Raw genomic sequence first — 26,791 nt, 5'->3', positions numbered from 1 at the left:
TTAAATGTCAATGGACTAAATGCACTAAGCAAAAGACATAGTGTGTCTGATTGGATAAAAGAGCACTTTTCAAGTGCACATGGAATGTACTCCAGGATAAATCACATGCTAGGCCACAAAACAAGTGTCAACAAATTTAAGAGGATAGAAATTGTATCAAGCATTTTTTTCTGACCACAATGGTATGAAACTAGAAATCAATTGTAGAAAGAAAAATTGATGAACCTTTAGCCAGACTCACCAAGGAGAAAAGAGAGAGGACTCAAATAAACAAATAAGAAATGAAAGAGGAAAAATAACAACTGATACCACAGAGACACAGAAAAATCATAAGAGAATACTACTAACTGTTTTATGCCAACAAATTGGACAACCTAGAGGAAATGGACAAATTTCTAGAAACATACAATTTGCCAAGACTGAATCAAGAAGAAATAGACAATCTGAACAGACTGATCACTAGTAGTGATATGGGATTTGTAGTAAAAATACTCCATCCAAACAAAAATCCAGGACTGACAGCTTCACAGGGGAATTCTACCAAACATGTAAAGAAGAGCTAATACCTATCTTTCTCAAACTAATCCAAAAAATTGATGAGGATGGAACACTCCCAAATTCATTCTATGAGGTCACCATTACCCTGATACCAAAACTAGACAAAGATACTACAAAAAAGAAAATTACAGGCCAATATCTTTAATGCATATACATGTAAGAATCCGCAACAAAAAATTAACAAACTGAATCCAACAATATATAAAAAGAATCACACACCATGATCAACTTGGAATTATTCCAGGGATATAAGGATGGTTTAATATTCACAAATCAATCAATGTGATATATTACATTAACAACAGGAAGGATAAAAATCACATGATCATCCCAATAGATACAGAAAAAAAATTTCACAGAATTCAACACCCATTCATGATAAAAACTCTCATCAAAGTGGGTACATAGGGAACATATCTCAACATAATAAAGGCCACTTATGACGAACCCACAGACAGCATCATACTTATTGGTGAAAAGCTGGAATCCTTTCCTCTAAATCAGGAACAAGGCAAGGATGCCCACTCTCACCATTTCTATTTAACACAGTATTAGAAGTCCTAGCCACAGAAATCAGACAAGGAAAAGAAAGAAACGGAATCCAAGCTGGAAGGGAAGAATTAAAACTGTCATTATTTGCAGATGACATGATACTACGTAGAGAAAACCCTAAAGTCTCCACCAAAAATTTAGACTAAGAAATGAATTTATCAATGTTGCAGGGTACAAGATCAATATATAGAAATCTGTTGCTTTTTTATACACACTAATAATAAAGTATCAGAAACAGAATTTTTTTAAAAATCCATTTTTAAACTGTATCAAAAAGGATAAAATACCTAGGAATAAACTTAACCAAAGAGGTAAAAGACCTATGCTCTGGAAACCATGGAACATTGATGAAGGAAGCTGAAGATGATACAATGAAGTGGAAAGATATCCTCTGCTCTTGAATTAGAAAAATTAATATTGTTAAAATGGTCATTCTATCCAAAGCAATCTACAGATTTAATGCAATCTATATCAAAATGCACATGTCATTTTTCACAGAACTAGAACAAATAACCCTAAATTTTATATGGAAACACAAAAGACCCTGAGTTGCCAAAGCAATTCTAAGAAAAAAAAACAAAGTTAGAGTTATCACCCGCCCAGACTTCAGACTATACTACAAAGCTACAGACATCAAAACAGTATGGTACTGGCACAAAAAAGAGACACATTGATCAATGGAACAGAATAGAGAACCCATAAATAAACCCACACACCTGGGGTCAATTAATCAATTAAAACAAAGCAGACAAGAATAAACAATAGATAAAAAACTATTTCTTCAAAAAGAGGTGCTGTGAAAACTGAACAGCTACATGTAAAAGAAAGAGATTAGAACATTGCCTCACACCATATACAAAAATAAACTCAAGATGAATTAAAAACATAAATGTAAGGCTAGAAAACACAAAACTCCTAGAAGGGAACATAGGCAGAACATTCTTTGACATAAATTGTAGCAATTTTTTTTAATCCATCTCCCAAAGCAAAGGAACTAAAAGCAAAAATTTCAAAAATGGGACCCAGTTAAACTTAAAAGCTTTTGCCCATCAAAGAAAACAAAATGAAAAGGCAACTTACAGAATGGAAGAAAATATTTGCAAATGATATGACCACCAAGGGGTTAATATCCAAAATATATAAACACCTCAAACAATTCAACATCAAAAAAACAAACAACTGATTAAAAATGGGCAGAAGACCTGAATAAGTGTTTTTGCAAGAAGATATACAGATGACCAGCAGGCATATGAAATATGTTCAACATTACTAATCATCCGAGAAATGCAAATCAAAAGCACAAGATATAACCTCACACCTGTCTAAATGGTTATCATCAAAAAGATCACAAGTAACAAATGTTGGCAAGAATGTGGAGAAAAGGGAAGCTTTGTACACTGTTGGTGGGAATGGAAATTGGTACAGCCACTATAGAAAACAGTATGGAGTTTCCTCAAAAAACTAAAGATAGAACTACCGTATGATCCAGTAATTCTATACCTGGGTATAAATCTGAGGGAAAAAAAATATTAATTCAAAAAAATAAGTGCATCCCAATGTTCATAGCAGCATTATTTACAATAGTCACCATACAGAAGCGACCCAAGTGTCTATCAATAGGTGAATGGATAAGGAATATTACTCTGCCATAGAATATGCTGATATTCTGTCATTTGCAGCAAGGTGGGTGGACCTAAAAATATTATGCTAGTAAACTAAGTGTGACAGAGAATGACAAATACTGTGTGATATCACTTATATGTGGAATCTGCAAAAAAATAAAACAAAGGAATGTATATAACAGAATAGGAACAGACTCACAGATATAGAAAATACTAGTGGTTACCTGTGGGGAGAGGAGAGGGCGGTGGGAAAAGATAGGGATATGGGAATAAGAGATACAAAGTACTATGTATATAATAGATAAGCAGCAAAGACATATTGTATAGCACAAGGAAATATAGCGATTTTTATGCAATAACTTTTAATGGAATATAATCTGTAAAAATACTGAATCACTGTGCTGTACACCTGAAACTGATATAATATTGTAAATCAACTATACTTCAGTAAAAAGCTCTTTAAAAAGAATATATATGTATACAAAGTTAAAGCACAAAATAGTGCTGTAACTCCATCACTTATAACCCGTCTTTATTTTTTAGATTCAAGTACAAAATCCTCAAGAAAGCTTTTAATAATTTAACTTTTTAAGTTCATAAAGAACTCCCAAATCTTTTTGCTCAACACTGTATTCACAAAGAACCTATGTAGTTTTGTTTCTCCTATCAACAAAGCAGATTGGAATCTAGAATTTTTTTCATAATCCTGAAGTATTTTAGAATAGTCATATATTTAGTATATTTTGCTAAAGTAGAATCACAGACAAGTATATCTAAGTGTTAATGGTGAGTATGTGAAAACATCTGTCTAACAAGAACAAAGGAAGAATCAGGAAAACAGAGAAGTGAGACAAGTGGACAAAGAGTGGGTTGCCATTCCTCAAATCTCCATGAAGAGAGACAAATGAACATAGTTAAAGATTCAGTTCCATCCACACTCTACTCCATCGAAGCCTCAAAGTCCACCTGTGCCTTGGATGGTAACCCGGCTTCTCACGAAAATGCCTGCATCTGGCAGACACTGGGGTTAGAGAGAACCCTGGTTACCTGTTTAACAAGTTATTATTTGATAATTTTAGTAGCTGTAAATGAATAATACTTCCCAAATCTCAAAGGATCAGAAAAATACTAATGAGAATAGAATCCCATCTACTTTCCTATGCCCTCTCCTTTTTTAGCAACTACTCTGACTTACTTTTATTTCCATTTATATTTCAAAGTTAAATATGGCATGAAAAGAAATATAAGATGGATTTGATGGTGCATGCTGAGAACTAGAGAAAGCTATGATATTGATGACTATTAGCTTATCTTGTTCTGCTTACTGGTTGTTTAGTTATTTCACTTTAAAGCCTTCAGTGACATCTGACAGTGAGCTAGGAAACAGAGTTATCAAAGTGAGTCTTTACAGCATAGGCAATGGGAAAAACATTGACCATAGTCAAACAATCTGGGTTTAACTCCCAGAAATGTCATTTCTGATTAAGATTCTGTATTGCGTTTTAAAATAACATAACAAATGTGCTGAATATTCAGTTTGTCTAGTCCTTATACCCACTTTATCCTACTCTATCCTGCTGTATGTTCCAGATGTATGAACTCCATCAACAGGCTCCTAGTCACAAAACCCCAATTTGACTCTGGCCAGTAAAAACCATAAACATGAATTTGGAAGATAGGAAAAATATAAGTTCAAGAAAAGACTAAGACACTTGCTTATAAGTCTTGGGTTGGAAGTGGCTATATCCTCTGCAAAGTCTGGAAGCCCAGCTTTGATTGCTCACATACTTGAGAAGCACATGAATAACTTCCTTGCCAGGAGTGGAAGAAAAAACTGTTCATACATAGCATGAAGTGACATAAGGATTATTCAAATTATCATAGGTAATGATACGGTATGATGTATAAATGAAGGGCAAGGCATTGATAGAGCAATCTTCATGGTACATAGTCACTATGGTGACAACAGTGACTAAAACTGATTGTGGAAATGGATGGCTGCTTCTGATGGCCCTAGAAAATATACACAGGGAAAATGACAAACTGATCATCTTAATGCCTATGTTCCCAGAACACAGGTGGGAAAACAAAAGTCTCTACGCTAGCTTTGAATGAGTCTCTTAGGTCTTATGGCCCATGGATAAATATGGTTGACGGCCAAGCCCAAGGTCTAGTTGCAAGTGTATAATTTTAGCACCAGCTGTAAGAACAACAATGCCAACTCTCTTTTGGTAAGATAAAGACACTAGTGAGGAAGAAATGAGAGCCCAACATGTGGGACAGGGTCATATGAATATACCCAGAAAAGTCGGAGAATGTTGAAATCCAAAATTCTTCTTTACTGTGAAAGCAGCCTCTTCCCTGCTTTTCCTACCTGAGACAGCCAGTCTTCACCTGATTTAAAGACATTCAATGATTTCACAGTTGTTTCACAAAGGGATGGCATTTCTTTGCAGGACCTTATTTCTTCTAGGCCTATAATGAGAATTAAGAGAGTTCATCATATCCCAAATGGAGAAGTATGAGGCTTGGTCCAGAAAGAGTTAGCTTATAAAATGGAAGATTTATAAAAGTAGATACTGACTTGTCTTCACTGCTCTCAACATTTCTGGTAATGCCACCATTCATTACAAAATTTCTTTTCTATTTCCATGGAAAAAAGTTATGCCAATACAACATTGCCCCTGACTAGAGAACACATTTTATCACAAAGAAAGTTCATAAAGGGCTCACACCCATGAAATAAAGACTTACATGTGTGCCATCATCTGAAAGCAGCACCAGATAGAGTGGTGGAGTGACCTAGTGAATGTTCACTTGTAGACCCAGCTGGGAGATCACACCATGTGCAGTTGGGGTACTATCCTATAGAATGTGATATATGCCTTAAATTAGCCATCAGTATATGGTATTGCCTCTCTCATAGACAGTAGTGGATCGCACTTAAGGGATGTTTTTCTTAGCTTATCATTTCCTTTCATTTGGGGCTTAGTTGGTTAGAAGGGCCTAATGTACAAAGAAGGAATTGTTTCTACCAAGGACCATGGACATTGTTTAATTCATTTGGAAGTTGATGCTGCCTGTTGGCAACTTGTGGGTCTTCGTGCCATTGTACCAACAGGCAGAGAAGGAGGTTAGTGGTCATGAACAATTATTTGAATTTCTAAGAGAAAATTGGTTGCATTTATAGAAATGGGTACAAGGGGACTGTGTCTAGAATGGAAGTATTCACTGGGATTCCTCTTAGGACTATCTTGCCCTATAATCTTTGCCAATGGAAAACCACAGTGACCAAAAAAGTCAAGAGCAGCAAAGACAGATTCACGTAGGAATAAAATATTGGGTTCTCCCAACATGTCCAAACATGTCGGACATGCTCTAGCAAGAAGAGCAGAAGGAAGACATGAAATGGGCATGGAAAAATGAAGCTTTGCTTGTTAAAGAAGGCCTTTTGACCACCAACAAATGTGGGGCCTATAGCAGCCATATATATATATATATGTATATATGATGTTAATTAGTTCCCCCTTCCTCCCCCATCATTGGCCTTTGCTTTAGGTTTCAGGTGTGAATCGATTGCATTTACTTGCCCCTGTTATGATAGGACCTTGCACACCCCCTGAGTTGGGGACACTCATTTTGCATCTGCCTGAACAGTGAGGGTGAATACTGATGAACAAAAGCAACAGACTTTGTTCGGCTAGTCGATACCCTCTCCCACCCTCTGTGCCACATTCTGTGCCCTGGAATGCACACCTTTCCAGATGGATTGGTAGATTACTTTGCTCTCTGGCTTCTGGTTCTGGGACTCACCAGTAGAAGATCAGAGAGCTGGCAGAATGAAGGCCATTTACTTCCCCATCTCTTTTCCCTGGTAACCCTGTAGTTGGTCGTAGCTGCACTCATCTCCCAAAGCTCACTACCTCTGCCCAGCCACATCCACAGCTACAGCTTCTCTCTCTGAGCGCCTGTATTTCTTAACCACTCAGGAGTAGGTTAGTTATAACTTGCTGCCAGCCCCAGGGTAATTACCCTCCTTGGGTGATTTTTCGGAAACCTGCCAGCTTCTTTCATAAATTGCCTTTTCATTCGACTTTTCCCAACTATCCTCACTTGAATCTACCAGGTTTCTTATTGGAACAGTGAACCATTTTCTTTTTACTTGTAAAATTCATTTTTATAAAGAAGAAATTGCCTTTAGCCAGTATGCCTTGTATTAAGAATTCCCGTGCAGTCCTTTTATGCCGATGTAGTTTTTTAGAGCAATTTCAGTTAAGTCAGATTGAGCTAATTATCAAAGTTGGTCGGTGAAATTAAACTCCTTTGGCAAAGATGGTTCACAACTTTTAAGTGAACAGTTTCCTTCAACAAACATTCATACAAATGTGGTTTTCTATAAGGAACACGTTCCAGTTTAATATTGCAAGTCAGTAAGCCTTGAAACTGGTAAAATAAATCATTTTACAGTAAAGAATAACTTTTCAGTCTGTTTCTCAAATAATAGGCTTGGAAACACATCTTTATGATAGTAAAAAATAAGTACACATTGAATCGAAATATCATTGTATTAGGTATATAAATGTTTGCTAAACTCTTCTCTTCTTTCTAGAAATAGGCAATGGCTAGATGAGTGCTTGTCTTCTCAATGCTCCTAAGCCTAGATACTCTCATTCTTTTTTCCATTTTTCATTATTGGCTGAGACCTGTAACTTCTGTTTCATTTCATTTTATCACCAAGACGTAAACTAAACAAAATGGGCCTCATAATTTTCTGTTTCAACCATCACCATGTAAACACGGCCAAATTACTTACCAGTTTGGCTTCAGTATTTTTATCTATAAAATGAGATTAATAAAATCTATCTCAGATTTAAGAAAGGGATATTTATTTCTCACATGCATAAGTACTTTGGAAAATATGCAAATAATGGATTAATAATAGAAAAAGTATGTATTTGAGGTGAAGAAACCAGGATTAGAATCATACCCCTCCTACATATTAATCTTTTTTTATGTTGGACAAGTTACTTCATTTTTCTTCAGCTCATTCCTCATTTGCAAAAATAGGATGAATAATACCTTTCTCATAGGATTAAATAATATAACAGCTAAATGAGATTATGAATAAAAGTATTCAGTGTAGCTCTTTGTACGCAGAGGATGCTCTAGTCAGGAATACCCTCTCCCTGATCGCCCAGGAAGATATTGTCTCCTTTCTCTATGTTACTCTTTTGTGGCATCAAAGGAAAATTGTACTGGGCAAAGTTAAACAAAAAGAAGACTTATCCAAGACTACTACAATAGGGGAAAGGGACTGCACCCAACTCCACAGAAACAAAATGCTCTTTAAGCACTGGAATGAGCTAGACAAAAAGTACTGCAGGACACTGGAGTGGAGGTTGATCAACTGGGACCACACTGAGTTATTCCGGAAGTTAAACATCGTATCTGTGATTATTCCAGCTGGGTTTGCTAATTGGTGCCATTGAAGTTAGGCTCCTGCCCTCCCACAAACTGGGAGGTAGAGATACTATATCTCCCTTGATGATTACATTTCAAAGGGACAGCTCCCAGGTCCTTGAGAAAATCACTCCTGGGTTGTAAAACTGGCAAGAGGCTTAGAGAAGATTTATCTTCATTTCAAAGAGGCAGAGAAAGAATCTGAAATCAGAAGTTTTCTGAAGTAACTGCCCTAAGAAAAGGGAGGCCAGGGGCTTGAGAGTCAGGAAGAAGCGTGTCTGAAGTTTGAGGCCATCTGAGTCAATGGTTCCAAGGTTGCACACTTGGAGAAATTTTTTCTGAAGTTGGATTTATATTCATTGGAAACAGTCAACAGTTGTTTTTAGGTAAATGGTTCTGAAAGGCTGCAGAGAGAAAATTAGGCCTGAGCAGGGCTTTATGAATGAGATTCTACCACAGAGGAACAAAGGCATTGATGGCAGAGGAAACAGTGCATAGAAAGTCAACGACCTCAAGCCCCTGGGTATGTGGATAAGGGAAGATTGGATTTGTTTTGCTTATTTCCTCATCTGTAAATGTGTGTAATGAATCCACCCACAAAAGTGGTTTGTGAATATATCAGAGCACAGGCCTTAAAACATAGGAGACAGACTAGAAATTTGTGTTTTCCTTTCTGCTAGTTCCTGGTTTCTCCTTTCTCTTTGGTCATGAAGCTTCATTTTTCTATCTCTTTCCTTCCCTGACTTGTTTTACTACATTTTATTTTTTTCTACCTTTGCTAGAGGACAGAGCTAATTCTGTCACCCTACTTGTGATAATTAATGCTAATGTGTTTGTATTTCTACCCTACAATTGAGGTATTTTACGTTTCTATATTGCCACTAGTGGAATAATGCCCCAAAGTAAGAAAAGAAAGAAAGAAAAACACCCACAACCAACAAAACCCAAGGTTGCAGACCCTTGGTTGCTGAGTCACGCCCCCGGAAGCCATCTCCTCCACTCACCTAAGCAGGCCTGACCTGGGCCTCCTCCCACCAGGTTTCTCCATTGTACCCTAGGAGCCCTGGGGTGAGAATACACTACTGAGATAAAAGGCCTACTGCCCTTTCCATAACCCACACCCTATTCCCCAATTCTTACTTATCTTCCTTGTTTCCTCTTTGTATTTAGAGAAGTTGCCCTCCTCTCTTTTCCTCTGTTTAGTTCTAGACCTTTTTATTTTCTTCCTTGAATCTCCTCCTTTTTCCTTTTCTTCCTCAAGACATATCCAAGCTCCTTTGGTATTCTTCAGACTTCTTTCTCATGCTTTCCTCAGGCAGTGAAATAGGTTAGACCTTAACCCATCAAAACAGTAAGAAAGTTCTCAAGATGCTTTCAAAATGCTTTTTCTCATCTCTTCCTTCGGATAAGACATTACTCTTCACAAAACTCTCAGACACCCTGGTAAATTTAAAGCAATTATTCTCAGATTCTAGAGCCTTCACTAATCAACTTCATCTTCAGAATACTCAGATAGTCCATGCTTCTCTGACACTACTGTTTATGTTTCACTAATCAGTTTTGCCCAGCGCTATTCTTCCTCTCTCCTACTTTCCTTCTTGGGCTTTCTTGATGGCTCATTCCTCAGTTCTGTTCATAATTGTTTCCATGCTATTCGTGAAGTCAATCCCACCATCTCTCATACATCCAGGTGCCAAAGTCATGTGGAATGGGTAGAACTCTGGATATTATCTTATGCCGACAAATAAATGAGTCAATGTATGGAAAGAGCAAATATATTTGTCAGTTTCATCCAACACATTTTACGGAAGGGGAAAGGATTTGTATAATGGTTTTGCCTTATTGAGGTGAAAATCCCCTAAAGGCAGAAGCAGATTGTTCTTTTTGATATATCACATTCAACCTGACACCAAGGAAGATCAGAGTGGGTGCTACACAGAAAATGCTTTGTTAACAAGCATTGTGAACCCTTTTGAATTATAACTTTTAAAATGTAGAATCTTTTCATTTTCATTTTAAGCATCCAGCCTATTATAAAATTGTACTGCCTGCATGTTTATGTATAAGGTTACTGTTTTCCATGTCCAAAGTGCAGGTTAGCAAAAACATGTCTCAATCACAAACACAAATCATTACCACTTTTGTGACAACAATTATGATTTTTTTGCTAGTTACCATAGCCTGACCATGGGAATCAAAAGTATATCTATAGTGGCATACTAAGATTAAGCTGGTAAAAAGCAGTCTCTGAAATTGAATTCTACATTGCTCCCTATTTACAGACATGCTGAACTGCCTTTTTCCAAAGCAGAAACTTCCTACACATTATTTCATTTATTCTCAGAATATTTCCAAGGCACTGAAATATACTAAATGCTCATCTTACTGAGCTACTTAGGGCCAGGAGAGATCTCCTTTAAGACTCTCCCTAATGCAGCCCACTCCATTCTTAGCTGACCTCATATTTTATCCCAAATTACAAAAATTAAGGACAAGGGTTTAACTGTTTTTCTTCAGGTGTATATATTCTCTGCTACACTAAGCTTCTAGAAAGAAAGAATGTTTCCCTCATTACTGAGTCTCTCTGCTAGCCTAAATTATATGTTCAGTAAAATATTGTGGAACTCAACCAAAAATGAGCAGTGTCTCAAATGCATTTTAGGTGTACAGGGCATTTTAAATCAATATAGAAACGTCATTAATCAGAGGGTAAACAGAAACTAGTGCAATTCAAGTTATGAAAAAAAGATCACAGAGAAATGAAACCAAGTCTTTGGGGATAATCATCACAAATGTAGTTTCCAGAGCACAGAGATCCTTCATATCCTAACCCATCATAAATCAACTGTGTGACCTTGGGAGAAATACCTCTCTTCTCATTTGAAACATGTGAACAACAATGTATGCTGCATTGGGTTTTAAGGATTAAGCAAGATGATATATGAAAAGCACTAAGTATACAGTTTTGACAAATAGTAAGTAGTGAAAACTGAAAGTTGTCAGATCGGTGTGATGTAGGATTTCCAGCTAGGTGAAATATTATCAGAGAAACTGAGCTAGCATGATAAATCTGGGAAATGGCTGTAGAGGGAGTAGAAATACAATCATAAAAATACTGTCATGGAACAAATAGGTTAGAAGATAAAGCAATTTCATAGGGCGCATTTTTTAACTTTATATAATAAGAGCTAGGAATATATACTAAGTAGTGATAAATATTAAGACACAAGTTTTGGAGAAGATTAGACAATGTGCTACTTTCCCAAGAAAAAGAGTGATTGAAGGCAATAGGATGTGCTAGGAAGTTCCTGCAGTAAGCCTGGAGCAAATGATAAAAGTCTCATGAAGTTTGGAAGCTGCAAAAAAGGGGAAACAAGTTTGTATTCAAAAGCATTGCTGGCAAAGATCCAGGATGGTATAATGAACGTTGGCAAAGCTAGTCTCTGCTCAAACACCGTGGAACTCCCTGTCTGAATGCAGTCACCATAGCTGTGCGGACATGCACTAACCATTACCATAGCCCCACGTTGTGTCCTGAAATCAAAAGGCTGCTGAAGAAAAGTGTCGTTTCCTCTGTGTAATGTCCCTGTACGTGGAGCCATGATGTCCATGTCTGACAGTGGGAATTTTACCAACTTCTCACCTGTTTTCCTAATAAGACTGAACTTGCTGGAGAAAAAAAACAGATCAAAACATATTTTGAAGGGTTTTTAGAACATATATAGAAAGTCAGTAAGTACATAGAGGCATTTGTGGTGGAATAAAAGAGAGGCTTAACAACAAAAAGAAGAGAGATCAATAAATGAAAAATACAAAGACAAATTCACCTCAATACGTTATGCTAAATCAACATTGTTCCCCTTTCTTAAAATCATTTTACCAAGGGAACACTATTGGCCTGATGCATCTGTGTTTTAGCAAGAATTTCATCAACGTCTATAAAATTTCTAATAGATATAGGTATAGGTATAGATTATGTGTATGTGTGTATATATACATATATATATGTATATGAACCTTAAGGATGTGGTCTTCATGACTGAAGATGAAGTAAAACATACCAGAAAACTATTGATTAAGAGACTGTTGATAACTCAGGGATATTTCCAGTAGTGTGGTGCAGAAGGCTTACAATGTTTGTTGAATTACAAACATAAATAAAGATAATATATTTGGTTGAAGGATCAAAATTAATTCAATAGGTTAGAGCATAAGCTTAAATCTATCTCTACCTATCAATCAATCTGTCATCTATCTATAATATTAATAATGCACATTGAGACTTCCATTTAGTTTCCAAAAATTTATTTTATTAGTCTGATATGGGACCATTTTTTCATGTGAAGGAGACCTAGGAAATGTTTTAGTCATGAGTGAATTGTAATTAACAGAAAGCTACTGAAGTTACTTAAGCAAAATAATTAAATGTACTTGATGAAACCTTAGTTATTTCATGGAAACAAAAGGCATGATTGAAACTAATAACGAGAAGGTCATCAGAAACCCAAATAGTCATCCTTCTCTATCTCTCATCTTTTCATCTCTCCACTGTTTGATTTATTCTTCTTTTCTTGCATGATTTTTCACTCTGATTCTTCATGTACATATCAGGAATACTGGCTTCCTGTATTTTACAGTTTACATTTCATTCCTTTTCTTGATCTAAGCAGACTGACTACAAATCTCTTAGTCCCTATACCAAATTCCAGCTAGAAAAATAATAAGAATTGTACCAATTGGAAGCAGGTGCCCACATTGGTCCAAACAACTGTAGCCGAGGCAGCAGGCAAGGTGGTAGAGTACAATCATGACTGCTGGAGTGTGCAGTTTCTACAGAAAAAGGTTTACTGAAAACTGAACAAATACATCATTGTTTTCTAAATCAGGAAACCAGTTGATTACATAGTCAATATGAGGCAAAATGGGATGCAGTGAAATGTTACCCAGATGAAAGGGCAAGAGCAGAGATTCTTATATGTTTTCTCCACTGAGAAAACCACACCTCCAGTCCTGACTTATTTTAGGAGGGGCTGACAAATAAAAGAGCACATTCATTGACTCCAGGTTAAGAATTATTCTTTAATAATTTCTTTTTAATGCCTACAGATACATATGATTTCAAATTGTGTCTTATTCATGCACCAGCCTAAAATGTATAAACAATGTAATTCAAATCTCTCTATTAATTTGATGAAAGAATTGGTTACGAATGTAATTCCTTCGAGTTAAATTGTAAATGAGTGTATATATCATTTAAAAGATAACCAAGAAAAATATAAACAATTTTCGTTTCTTCTATTTTTTCCTTCAGAGTTTTTTGTTCTTCAAAATTCAGAGGCTCCCACAGGTTAAATATTTCATCACTCTTTGCTTTTTTCAGGAAATAAACATGAGACATTGAGATCAATTTTTTGCCTAAAAGTATATTTTTGTCTTGATAGGCAAGATTGCACATGGTATGGTATTAGGAGAGGGCACTTGTAGGAAAGTAATCCCTATGCAAATGCCATTTTTTCATTAGGCAAATCCAAACAGAAAATAAATAAATAAATAAATTCCACTACTTTATTAACTTTAGAGAGGTTTAATTGATAAGCTTTCAACAGCAGCTGAGATAATTAGTCTCTCACTGTCAATCTACTATGGGCTTCCACTTTTTGCTTTCCTTAATAATGATGTTGTTGCAATATCAGAAATATATAAATCTAGAAACATATTGGTAAGAACAGGAAGTATCTTCTAATTAGTTATCAAGGCTTGGCCTTTCAATTTCTGCAGATTGAGCTCAAACTTCTAGAAAGGGAGTAAGAGAGATTCTCATCCTACTATCCTACCTTATCTCCTGCCATGATTCCCAATCATCACATATTCTACCTTAGAGGCATCAAGACAGTCCCCTGGAAAACTGATGCTTTGTATTCTTATGCACATTCAGAAAGTAGAGTTAAGAGGAATACTCATGTGTGTGTGTGTGTGTGTGTGTGTTTATGTTTGTGTGTATGTGTGTATATATGTGTGTACCCACACACAAGTGTTTAGTGTTGGTAGTTTTGAGGGATAGTTAAAGAAAAAGAAAGAATAATTCTGAAAAAATGTAAATAATGCTTATTTTATGCAATGTTACTTTTCATCACATGATACAATTCCCTATTCCCTGCCACCATAAATGACCTCCCATTAAGACCAAATTACTTATTGATTGGTGTTTCTCTTTGATCTGTAGGATAAATTGATCTCGTGTCAGTCTATTTTCATTTGACAGACATCCAAAGGTTCTTCTCACTCTTCTCTGTTCATTTGACTCTTATTTGTTTTTCAAGATCCATCTCTTTGAAGGCATCCTCGATATACAGACAAAACCATCCATCTTTTCCCTTTTTTTTCCTCACCAGAACTTTGCATTAAATTTTAGGACTTATATTGTTTTAAATAAGTTTCATACAAAGCAAGTGTGAAAGCCCTTAAAATACAGACTTGATTTATCTCCTATTCCTTTAGCATGTGTCTGAAACATAGTTGCTAACACCATATTACTTACATACATGACAATACTACTACAAATCTAACAGTTTAAAACAATACACATATATAATCTCACAGTTTCTGTGGGTCAGGAGCACAACTTAACTGGGTCTTCTACAAGGCTGACATTCAGCAAGGGCTGGGTTCTCACCTGAAGTTTTAACTGGGGAAGGATTTACCTCCAAGCTCATGTGGTTGGTGGTATTCAATTCCTTGTCAGCTGTTGGATTGAGACCTTCAGTTTCTTTCTGGCTATCAACAAGAGGCTGCTCTCAGTTTCTTGCCCTGTGGATCTTCCCAAAATGGCCACTTGCTTCCTGAAAAACAATAAGGGGCAAAGTTCTTTGAAAGGCAGTTGTTATGGTCTTAAATAACATAATCACAGAGGGATATTCCATAACTTTTGCCATATTCCATTGGTTAGATGTAAGTTACAGGGTCTTACCCACATCGAACAAGGAGCATGAGTACACAGAGATGGGAATAACTGAAGGAACTTTTAGAGTATGTTCATCACAACCACAGAAATTTTTGTTTTATTTATTTTATATTTTGATGGAATGTCGAGGAGTGATGTATTTGGATGCTGGCAAGGATACAGAACAGCATCTCCAGGAGTTGAAAACTTCAGTTTTATTGTCTTTCTGTTACTCTTTCTTTTGATTATTCTTTAATGAGACAGTCTTTGGCGTTCTATGTATCTGTTTCCCTGCCTCACTCTCTTTCCCAGGTATGAGGCAAAAATCGAAAAGATAATGTTCAAGAGTCTATAGAAAATTTTTTAGAGGATAATAATTTACTAAATAAAGAATGCAAAATCTTACATACAGTGTGATTATGGCTCTTAAACCTAAAATAATTAGTCATAGGAAAAGATTAGGAGAATATAAAAAAATCTATAGTAGGTATTTCCATAGTATGGGGCCATGGGTGATTTTTGGCATTGTTGCTGTTATTTTTCCCCTTTCTATTATATGCACGTATAAATCTTTTTCTTTTCTTTTTTTTAATATATATATATTTCTTTAATTAATTAATTTATTTGTTTTTGGCTGTGTTGGGTCTTCGTTTCTGTACGAGGGCTTTCTCCAGTTGCGGAGAGCGGGGGCCACTCTTCACCGCGGTGCGCGGGCCTCTCACTATCGCGGCCTCTCTTGTTGTGGAGCACAGGCTCCAGACGCGCAGGCTCAGTAGTTGTGGCTCACAGGCCCAGTCGCTCCGCGGCATGTGGGATCCTCCCAGACCAGGGCTCGAACCCGTGTCCCCTGCATTGGCAGGCAGATTCTCAACCACTGCGCCACCATGGAAGCCCCGTATAAATCTTATAACAGGAAAATAAAAGATAAAATTTATTTATAAATACAAAAATTTTAAAAAATATTCCACACTGGTTGTTAGTATTAGTCTGATGAGAGTAAGTAAAAATAAACCAGAATGTCTTTCCTAGTAGAGCCTTTTATTTGATGTGATCACATACAACACTTCTTGTAAAATAGAAGACTATCTAATGCATTTTTGATGGATATTACTTTTGAGCATAAGGCCGTACTCTTAGGGATTATTATTCCAGGGTCACTGGCTTTCTGAGGATGCATATAATTCATTTAGACTTCAAGCAAAAAGAAATGTAACACATAACATGGGGCCAATGAACTAGCTGACAACTCTATTTGAAAGTTAAATTTAAAAAATTAAGTTACTCAACATCTTGCTATCCTAAAGGTAGAAAATCTTAAGAGAGTTTCAGCTCTTGAGAAGTTTTCTAAGTTCTCTTTGGAAACACATTGAATGCTACAACCATTTCTCTGAAGTAGGGGAATTCTCTCTGGTAATACAAATGTCAATTATAGACACACAATCAGTCATTCTGTAGAAGCCTTTAAACCATGGACATGTCTTTAGAATTTATTGTGGTTTCAGGCAACAAGAAATAAAAGCTGTGGCTGTCATTCTCTACCCCCCAGAATGGTTGTAGGAAACCAGTGCCATGACAGAAATATATATATATGTTTTTATCCTCTTTGTAGGCCTTGGAAAAAATCAAAAGTGATGAATAAAATAAATTCCACATGGACAATTTCTCACCAATTTATTAAATTTAAATAAGATGTGCTTTGTTACAACAACAAATATACCTCCTGCTGTATTCATTTCTCAGTTTAGAAGGTGGTGAAGAAAACTAAGTTCTAGTGTGAGTTTTCCCTATTTTTAAAAATAGTTGGGATTTCCCTGGCAGTCCAGTGGTTAAGACTCCACACTTCCAATGCAGGGGGTGCAGGTTCGATCCCTGGTCAGGGAAATAATATCCCACCTGCTGTGCAGTGTGGCCAAAAAATTTTTTTAAATTAAAAAAAATTAAAATAGTGAAAGATACACTCATTCTGTTATTACAATTTCATTGACATCAAAATGTCCTCAAAGTTTAAAAGTTTTGTTCTTTAATGTGAATTTTCTTGGTGTATTCTGTACCATTTTTGACACTGAAGATTTGTAACATCACAGTATGAAATAATAAGAAATATATTTATACTTACTATTTCAATATACATTTCTTATGATATATCTATATCTATATCTATATATGTGCCCCTGGTTCCTTATACAGAGCTCCTACAATCCTTGTAAATATGGGTGCTAGGATAATCTTTTGTCCTAACATTTAGTCTTTGGCCCCAATTCCTGACACAGAGCTCCTAAAAGCTTTGTAATTTCCTAAGAGACAGGAGCATCTGACACCAAACTCCTAACTTCCTTGGAATTTCCTGGATGATTGGAATGTCTTTGTTGTAATGAGGTGACTCTAGGTGGGCTCCTGGTTGGAGCTGGTTACCAGAAAAACCAAGCCATGATTAGAAACTTGGGACTTTCAGTCCCGCCCTCTGTACTCTGAGAAGGGGAGAGGGCCTGGAGATTGAGTTAATACCTATGTGATGAAGCCTCCATAAAAATTCAAATCCTGTACTACAGGGTTTGAGAGCTTCCAGGTTGGTGAACACATCCACGAACTGGGAGAGTGGTACAACCCAACAAAACCCCCTGCTTTCAGGACCCTTCCAAACCTTGCCCATGTACTTCTTCACCTGACTGTCTACCTATACCCTTTATCTATCCTTTACTATATAATAAACTTGTAAATGTAAGTAAGTGTTTCCCTGAGTTCTGTGAGATTTTCTAGCAAATGATCAAATCCAAGGAGGGCAGTCATGAGAACATCCGATTTGTAGCCAAGTCTGACAGAAAATTTGGGTAACCTGGGGACTTACTACTTGCAATTGGCATCTGAAGTGGAGGAAAGTCTTGTGGGACTGAGCTCTTAAACTGTGTGGTCTGAACCAACTCAGTGTCAGAATTGAATTGTAGGAATAGTTAGGGAGTTTTGGACTGACATGTACACACTGCTATATTTTAAATGGATAACCAACAAGGACCTACTGTATAGCACAGGGAACTCTGCTCAGTGTTATGTGGAAGCCTGGATGGGAGGGAAGTTTGGGGAAGAAAGGATACATGTTTATATAGGGTCGAGTCCCTTTGCTGTTCACATGACACTTTCACAACATTGTTAATCAGATATACTTCAATATAAAATAAAAAGTTAAAAAAATAAAGGTATAGCAACTCAAAAAAAAAAAAAAAAAGAATTGAATTGAATTGTAGGACACCCTGTTGGTGTTGCAGAAATTTGCTTGGTTTGGGCCACACATTTGATTACCAGAAGTGTCAGAAGTGAAGTGTTCGGTGTGGGTGATAGAAAAGAGATACACAAGAGTGTTTTTCCTATGACAGCAGTCATTATTCCAGTGTAGAATTTTGTCTTCATTATGTTTTATGAAATATATTTAGCACTGAATCAACCAGCATTTCTCTAACTCAAAACATTAAACAAAAATCAGAACCATTTTACCATTTTTTGGAACTAGGAAGAATACCTAGAAGTTTTGAGATTTTCAGGGGCCCAAGAAAGGTAAGAAGAAAAACTTATACCCATTAAATGTATATAATATATATAAAATAGATTAGCTATGTATACTATATATAAATTATATATTATACATATAAATATATAGTGAGTGCACATGTGTATATATACATATACACTTTAAAATGGAAAAGAAAGCTGCGAAACTAAAAATTAATAAATATTTAACTAAACATCTGCAAAATGAGTAGTTAACATTTTGTCAGCTACGGTAATTGGTTAGTATTTATCAAAATTTAATTACTCTTGGAAAAAATTCCATTTACTACCAGAAAAAATCAATGATGACAGAGATTTCACTGTGTTGTTCTCTGATGTATCCCAATCTTCCTGAAATAATATGTACAGCAGAGCAGAATGTCAATAAAAATTTTGAATGAATGAATAAATGAATTTGGAGCAATAACTTTTCTTGCTTACATATGTCCCTATTCACAGTGCTTTCTGAGAAATCATAGACAGTGATACACTAAAGCGGAAAACTGGAGCCTAACAATTTCCAAAGCAACATATTAAAAAAAAAAATCTCAAAACATTTCTAGAAAAAAATTTGCATATGATAAAACTACCTCCAATATTGGTACACCTAGAGCTAAGATTCCCTTTCCAGGGTCCCTGGCAGGCTGTGTGGTACTATTAACAGCAGTGTTCATTAGTTCTGAAGGGATCATCTCTCCAGTCTTCCTCAGGATGCTAAGTAAACCAGATATATATTTATATTAGCCCAGTGAAAGACAATTCTTTATAATTCTTTTGTATAATACAAAATGCAGAATTAAATTTGCTCTAACTAATGCTTACTGGGTACCTATGATGTGTCCAACACTGTATAAGCACTCAGTATCACACAAAAATAGACTGAGGCATATCTCCTGTCTTCAGAGCACTTGCTTTCAATTTGGAAAGAAAAGAAAAGTGTATACACAAATCGTTCTCCTGCAATCGCTTTGTTTTCTTTTGGGGAGCTACACAGAGAAACATTCAAAGGACATCATGATAAATATGTAACTAATTATCACCACCTCATTCTATATTTAGAATGGAATATGGAATGAAATTGCATAAATCCAGCTATAAATAGTAACATCTGTCCACACTTTGATTATTGTGTGAGCTTCTATTGTACAAGATTGACCCTGTCTATGTGAGCAACTTGCCTGCAGTGGGCATAGAAGAAACAAAAAAATAAACCAACAAAATTTCTTTCCCACTTTATCCAGACCTCCACTGAGACAGAGTCTGGAGTTAAAAATGGCTCTGGCCAAGAAATTAATGGAGAAAGGCAATTGCAAAATTTGGATGACACTTTATGTAGTAGCCATTAAGAGATATTTGGCTTAGCAATGGGCTTGTATACTTACTCCCCCCAAGACTAAGGAAGAACAATGCACAAGTGCAAGGAGATGTAGATTAAAAAAAAATAAAGGAACTAACACTTCAATGCTTAATAACATGATGGACAAACTCCATTTTGGGAAGAGAGATGGTTTCATAAGTACGAATCAGTTAGAAAACCAGATCTAGAGCTAGAGGTCATGAATATTGCCAAGGACTCTGCTTTATTTAACCAGTCTAGTGACTTTTTAAAAATGAATCTGATACATTCTCTCTGGCAACTGTGGACTTCACCACTTTTTATTGTTTTACCCAAATTTGAATCTGAAATGTATTTTATTTGCCTGGCCCTCAAGGCATTCAAGTAAGATGATCTGGTCTCTGAGATTTAACTTTGTTCTAAGATTTGTGTGTGTGTGGGAGGGTGGTATTTACCCATTTGATTTATGTAATGTTTACCCATAGGAAAATCTGAAAAATATAGAAACAGGTTTGCAATCCATGGTGATTGCTGTGTGTGGCTCGTTGAGAAGTCTTTGTTTTGCTTGGTGTTCCCATGTATAAAATGAGCTGCGTTGCGGGACTCAGAGCCCCAGAATTCCTCGTTGTTCTCAGAAATTGGATTGCCAAAGGTAACTACCACTTATTATCCTGCTAGAACAACCATCCACCCTTGTCTCATTCCCAAGAGATGTCAAGACTATGTTTCTCAACCTGTCTGTACCTAAGAATCACCTGGGAAGATTTTTTAAAAATGATAATTGCTTAGTCTACCTACTTAAAGATACTGTTTTCAATGATCTGGATGCAAATTGAGCATTTGTATTAAAAAACAAAACCAGAGATCAGATCAAGATGGCAGAGGAGGATGTGGAGCTTACCTCCCCCAACAAACACATCAAAAATTCATCTACATGTGGAACAATTCTCACATTAAACTAACTGGAAATTGGCAGAGGAATTCCTATACAACCAAAGCTGCAAGAAAAATGTCCACGTAACTGGGTAGGATGGAAAAAAGGCATAGTGTCAGGACCTCCACCCCTGGAAGGAATCCGAAAGCAAGAGAAGGTCCTCACGGGTGGGCCCTCACCCTGGTAAGTGGGCGGGTAGAGCCATAAACTGGACTTCTTGGCCCTGGGGTCCTGCGTGGAGGAGACAAGACCCCTTGGCTGCTGGGAGAATTACTGGGACATATACAAGGGCTGGAGAAACCTAGACTACTCACAAAGGATGCACCAGTCCAGCTTGCCAGCAGTTAGGTGGACAGAGTTCTGCCCTGGCAGCTGCCACCTCTTTGTACTCCGCAATCTGAGTGACGTGAACACCCTGGTCCTGCTCATTCCACATCACAGCTTGGCACAGGATGCACGCCAGCTGGACCCTGGGAAAAGACACAGTCTCGCTACACAGAGACAGCCCAGGGGCTTGCGGTGTGGTCCCGGTGGGGCAGTAATGCCATTGTCAGTGCTTATTTGAGCAGAGCTGGAAACCAGCATGCCTAGGTCCTGGCTCCCAGTTGAGCAAACTCTCTGACTCTGCCCATTCCCATGACAGTTTGATGCTGGATCTGAGGCAAATAGACCCTGGGAGAAGACTCTATCTAGGGATGCAGACATGGCCCAGAGGCCTGGGGTGTGGTCCAAGTAAGTCAAAGGTGGCTATTGTTGATGTTTCCTCCAGCAGTGCCTCAGGAGTGACCAGCATGCCCTGGTCCATTTCCCAGCTAAGCAAGTACTTCGGCCCCATCCACTCCAGCCACAGCTTGGGGCTGGATCCGGGACCGACAGGTCCTGGGAGAAGTCTGCCACAGAGGCAGTCCAGATCTCTGGCAGCAGTGCGGCTACCTCAATTCCTGAAGCCACAGTGCCCTGCCCTGACCCCCAGGCCCAGGCTAGCAATACACATTGGCCCTGCCCACACCATGCCACAGCCTTGCAATAGGACTGCGACAACCACAACAGTGGAAAGGATCCTCAAACGCCTACACAGGCCGTGCATCAGACCTCTGCGAGTGAATGAACATCTGTTTCAGCCCTTCTCTCCCTTAGGACAGGGCATGAACTCAAGAGGGATGGAGCACGATTGACCCTGACCCTCAGGGGTGCTACTCCAACTGGGGGACAGACCCAACCCCTAATGGGGCAGCAACAGCCAGGTAGCAGAGAGGAAGTTCTGCCTCACACCCTACATAGGTTTTAGATACCCCAATACTAACCACCCCCCATCAAGGTGATAGTGTTAGCACACCCTGAGGAAAAACACGGCCCGTGTCGAAACCAGCCTTCACACTGATAATATTGGACACACACAGTCTACACAGGGGCACTCCTACATAAAAGCACCCCTTCAAGGCCACAATAGATAATTTAGAATTTTTCCTAATTTAGTAGGGACAGAGAGAGTTAGATAATATGAAAAGGCAGAGGAACTACTGCCAATTAAAAGAGCAAGAGAAATCCCCTGAAAGAATAAATAATGAAACAGAGATCACCAGTCTATTAGACCATGAGTTCCAAAGGGTCGTAATAAAAATGCTAACTAAATTAAGAAAGATTATTGGTATAAATGCAGATCACTGCAACAAGGAACTAGAAACTATGAAGATGAATGAATGAAAATAGGCATTTCAATTTCTGGGATAAAAAGCAATCTAGAAGCAATGAATAGCTGACTAAATGACACAGAAGAACAAATAAGTAATCTGGAAGACAGAATAATGGAAATCACCAATCAAAACAGCAGAAAGAAAAACAAATTAAAAATAAAAGCAACATATGAGATCTCTTGGATAAAAAAAGTGTGCCAACCTACTCATAATAGGGGTTCCAGAAGGAGAAGAGAGAGAGAAGGGGATCTAAAATGTGTTTGAAGAAACTATGGCTGAAAACTTCCCAAACTTAAAGAAGGAAACAGATATCCAGGTACAGGAAACATGGAAGGCCCCAAACAAAATGAATTTGCAAATGATACGACCAACAAAATATACAAACAGCTCACAAAAGTCAATATCAAAGAAACAAACAACCCAATCAAAACATGGGCAGAAGACCTGATTAGACATTTTTACTAATAAGGACATACAGATGGCCAACAGTCACATGAAAAGATGCTTAACATTGCTAATTATTAGAGAAATGCAAGTCAAAACCACAATGAGATATCACCTCCCACTGGTCAGAATGGCTATCATCGAGAAGTCTGCAAATAATAAATGCTGGAGAGGGTGTAGAGAAAAAGGAACCCTCTTGCACTGTTGGTGGGAATGTAAATTGGTGCAGCCACTATGGAAAACGGTATGGAGGTTCCTTAAAAAAACTAAAACTAGAACTACCATATGATTCAGCAGTTCCACTCTTGGGTATATACTTGGAAAAAACAAAAACTCTTTCAAAAGATACACACACCCTGATGTTCATAGCAGCACTATTGATAATAGCTAAGACATGGTAGGAAACCAAGTGCCCATCAACAGATGATTGGCTTAAGAAGACGTGAGATATATATATATCAAATGTCTATAATGAAATATTAGTCATAAAAAAGGATGAGCTATTGCCATTTACAGCAATGTCGATGGACCTATAGAATACTATGCTTAGTGAAATAAGTCAAACAGAGAAAGAAAAATACTATGTGATATAACTTATATGTGGAATCTAAAAAATAGTACAAATGAATGTATGTACAGAACGGAAACAGACTCACAGACATAGAAAACAAACTTATGGTTACCAAAGGGGAGGTCAGGGGAGGGACAGTTTAGGAATATGGGGTTAACAGATACAAACCACTATACTTAAAATAGATAAGCAACAAGGATTTACTGTATAGCACCAGGAATTATAACCAATATCTTGTAATAACCTATAATGGAATATAATCTGCAGAAAAAAAAAAACTGAATCACTATGCTGTACACTTGAAACTAACACAATATTGTAAATCAACTGTACTTCAATAAAAAATAAACAATAATCAAAGCAAAACACAAATCAAATAACTCAAGGGTTTTTAATGGGTGACCAGAGTTGGGAACCATTGGGTTTTTATAACCAAGTTGAACTTGAGGCCAGGAAATTTCTGTAAAAGAATGCTTCAAGAGCACTTTATTTTAGGAAGCTATTTCCTTGAGCACTGGGAAAAGGCACAAATATGTGGTTTTATTTTTCCCCCTGTACTGTAATTCTCTTTAGTCACCCCAACCCTAAGTACTGATACAGATTTTTGTGTGTAGGAGTCGGAGACCTCCAGCATGCTCTGCGTCCACAGCCACTGACTTCCCTGTGAAGGATGTCGTCTTCCACAAAAAGAACTTTTCCAAAAGTTCTAGAAAGTAAATAACCTCTCACAGAGTGAAGGGTAGCCCATAGATGAGGTAGGATTACTACAGATTCATATACACAGTCCTGGGGAGAAAGTATCCAGTGGAAAATTTAGGGGTGATGTTGTTTTAACTTCCTTGTCCCCAGTCTATAATAAAGAAATATAATCTTTCTTGGTGGCACAAATATGTGATACTTATCAAAGTCATAATATCTTGGGGAAAATTGTTTCAGAACAAACACCATACAGAACTCGAAGGAAGCCTGTCCCTGGGATCACATTGCCTAATGTCCAGTTAATGTTTCTCCTGAGGCATCTTACTAGCCACTCAAATCTAATACAACCCATAATGAATAAACTTGCTCTTTCCATATCTTCTCTTTCAAGCCTCAGCTACTGGAGATCCATTTCCTCATGTGCAAAATGAGAAGTTTGAACTAAGGGCCCTAACAAAGGGATCTTCCAGCTCTAACACTATAATCTGCTGGGCAAGTCTCAGTTCATTGCTAATAGCTTTACAATTCTCTAGAACTTTAAAATCATTAATTTTTTTTTTTTTACTGTGTTCATTACATATTGTTCACATTTTTTTTTTTTTTTTATCTCACCAAATAAAGCAAGCTGAGCATTGTTGTAAATTACTGTAAGAGCAGAGGCTGAGGAGAGGTAAGGTACCATCCAAAGGAGGGTTGCCAGTTCGGGCCATGTTCAGACCTCCAGACATCACTGCCCTGCCTAAGTCCACCGAGAGTGGCAAGGGTTACCCAGGGATCTATACAGCAGACATGAAGCATCCTTTCTCCACCGTCCACTCCACCTCATGCTTCCTAGGGTATTTCTCATTTCACTAGACAAAGCAGTCTCTCTGATGAAAACGGTTTTCACAGCCCTGAGTTCAGAAGGATATGAAAATGGTCTCACAGGAGTACAGCCTTGGGTTTCGTATCAGATGCACAGGAGGCTGGGCTATCTAAGTGCAGGGATAAATGCAGGTCAGAGTTTGAAATACACCTTGAATACAAGTCTAATGGGGTGCTGAGAGGAGTTCCAGAATTCTAACGTGTTTACTTTTCGAACACCTACTTCTGATATAGGCATCAAAGTGAATATCAGTAGCTTTTATGTCCTATGTTTACTCTTTCCTAGCTAGAGTGTCTCTTTACTACCAGAACATTTCCGCCTTGCCCCTCTAGTTAACACAAGGAATATCAAAATGGGTTGCAGTTTCTTTGAGGTAGCTGTCAATTTGCCATTTTTGTGGCTTTTTTGGCCCAAATGCTAAAGAAGTGTTACTATTTTTTAAGAAGCATAACTTACAATTCTTCCTATATGTTTATCATTGAACTGCAACTGCCTTGAAGTTAGCATTGCATGGAATACAAAATATTCCTGAAAATGTTTTAAAAAGGTGGCCTAGAGGGGTGGGATAAGGAGGGTGGGAGGGAGACGCAAGAGGGAGGAGATATGGGGATATGTGTATACGTATAGCTGATTCACTTTGTTATAAACACAAACTAACACACCATTGTAAAGCAATTATACTCCAATAAAGATGTTAAAAAAATAATAAAAAAGATGGCATATTACTTTACAAGGAGAAATATAACTGTCAAGAAATATAACTGCTTCACAGTGACTTGACTGAGACTCTCTTTTTATGGGCAGCTCATGTTGAAGTCAAAAGAAGTATTCTTGATGTGTACAGAACAAGAACAAAGAGGGTCACTTGCACATTTTGAATTCTTGCGTATTTTGAATGCTTAATGACATTGGTCTCTTCATGTCTTCCTCTCCATGATGGCACCAGACCTGCACAACACGCTTGAATACTTTGGTTCCTCCCTGGACCATTCTTGCTTGAATATTGTCTCTGTGCCCTACCCTTGTATAGGTACATGTACTTCTCAACCATTCAATGGTTCTCAAGTATCAAAAGACATTGTCTCTTTTGCTAATGTTCATTATATCACGTCATCCTTTATACTTATTTTATACTTTAAAGAAAAATTTAATTTTCCTCATTTCCAAACTCTGAGGCTGCAACATACAGCACTCATCTTCTTCTCCTATTTTGTTAATTATTTTTACCTAATATTTGAAATACATAATTCAAATTATTGTGAGAGATGCACAGCTTATTTCTTTCATACTGATGGACGGTGGAAACATTTTGTATTTCCCTGAGTAAAACAAATTCCAAGCCCAACTTTTTTCTCCAAATTGCCTCTAGCTCCCTAATGCATAATTTATTTATGTTTCTTCTTATAGGAAAATATGCAATGTGATGTAATTGTTTCCAGAAGAAGCCTTTCATTCCAAAAAATAGAGACGTAGAAGAGCCCTGGCATTTTATGACCCCATTTTGGTGTTAGGCATCTCCAAGATCATATCATCATTGATAGAAAACAATATTTTTTTAGTTTTTTTTTGTTGTTCT

Source organism: Balaenoptera ricei, chromosome 12 (assembly GCF_028023285.1).
Source record: "Balaenoptera ricei isolate mBalRic1 chromosome 12, mBalRic1.hap2, whole genome shotgun sequence".
NCBI lineage: Eukaryota > Metazoa > Chordata > Mammalia > Artiodactyla > Balaenopteridae > Balaenoptera > Balaenoptera ricei.
Note: the sequence above shows the minus strand (reverse complement) of the source record.